Raw genomic sequence first — 1,375 nt, forward strand, 5'->3', positions numbered from 1 at the left:
AGAATCATATGAGGGTCTGGTTTCTTTTTGTTTCAAAATACAGCTTCCTGGGCCCCAGCCCTATTGGAGAAGGGGGCCTGATTTGTTCACAGCAATGACAGCAAGGAGTGACCCTCTGGGATCTTTATCAGTAGCTAACCTTCATCTCTAACATGGATCTTTGCTAAATCATATGTAAAGTGCTACTTCAAAACAAGTCTTGTCCTACCCTGTATGAGTTTCCTAGGGCTGCAGTGACAATTTACCACAAACTATGTGGCTTAAAGCAACAGAAATGTGTTCTCTCATAGCCCTAGAGGATAGAAGTCCAAAAGTAAGGTGTTGGCAGAGCCATGCTCTTTCTGAAGGCTCAAAAGGAAAATCTGTCCCACACCTTTCTCTCTGCTTCTGGTGTTGCCAGCACTCCTTGGCATTGCTTAGCTTGGAGACACAATATTCCAATCTCTGCCTCTGTAGTTACATACTCCTCTTCTGTGTAGTCAAAACTTCCTCTGGGCGGGGCCTCCGCCAACTATGGCGGGCGAGCTTGAGGGTGCTAAGCCGCTGAGCGGGTTGCTGAGCGGCCTGGCTCAGGACGCTTTCCATGGGCACCCGGGCATCACGGAGGAGCTGCTGCGGAGTCAGCTCTATCCGGAGGTGCCACCTGAGGAGTTCCGCCCCTTTATGGCGAAGATGAAGGGGATTCTTAAGTCTATTGCATTTGCAGACATGGATTTCAACCAGCTGGAGGCATTCTTGACTGCTCAAACCAAAAAGCAAGGCGGGATCACATCTGACCAAGCTGCTGTCATTTCCAAATTCTGGAAGAGCCATAAGACAAAAATCCGAGAGAGCCTTATGAACCAGAGCCGCTGGGACAGTGGGCTTCGGGGCTTGAGCTGGAGAGTTGATGGCAAATCGCAGTCAAGACACTCAGCTCAAATGCACACTCCTGTTGCCATAATGGAGCTGGAAATAGGGAAAAGTGGACAGAATCCGTGAGCCACAACTACTGAGCCCGTGTGCCGCAACTACTGAAGCCCGTGCACCTAGAACCTGTTCTCCGCAACAAGAGAAGCCACCACAATGAGAAGCCCGCATACCGCAACGAAGAGTAGCCCTCACTCGCCACAGCTAGAGAAAGCCCACGCGCAGCAATGAAGATCCAACACAGCCAAAAATAAATAAATTAAAAAAAAAAAAAAACTTCCTCTGTCTCCCTCTTATGAAGATACATGCGATGATAATTAGGGCTCACGCTGACAATCCCAAATCATCTCCCCATCTCAAGATCCTTCACTTAGTCACATCTGAAAAGGCTTTTTTTTTTTTTTAAACCAAATGAAGTAAATTCACAGGTTCCAGAGACTAGGATGTCTTTTTGGGGGGAAGCCAT

General features: G+C 48.0%; 1 pseudogene across 1 annotated transcript; it reads left to right on the plus strand.

Moving 5' to 3' along the window:
- The first annotated feature begins 499 nt into the window (after positions 1 to 499).
- On the plus strand, positions 500 to 1,052 carry LOC113607599 (COMM domain-containing protein 1 pseudogene; annotated as a pseudogene). The gene has a single exon (XR_003428001.1). The product of XR_003428001.1 is annotated as a COMM domain-containing protein 1 pseudogene (transcript).
- Positions 1,053 to 1,375: the final 323 nt, after the last annotated feature.

This window comes from Aethalodelphis obliquidens, unplaced genomic scaffold, assembly GCF_003676395.1.
Source record: "Aethalodelphis obliquidens isolate GAN/ISIS:26980383/991018 unplaced genomic scaffold, ASM367639v1 scaffold49, whole genome shotgun sequence".
Classification (NCBI taxonomy): Eukaryota; Metazoa; Chordata; class Mammalia; order Artiodactyla; family Delphinidae; genus Aethalodelphis; species Aethalodelphis obliquidens.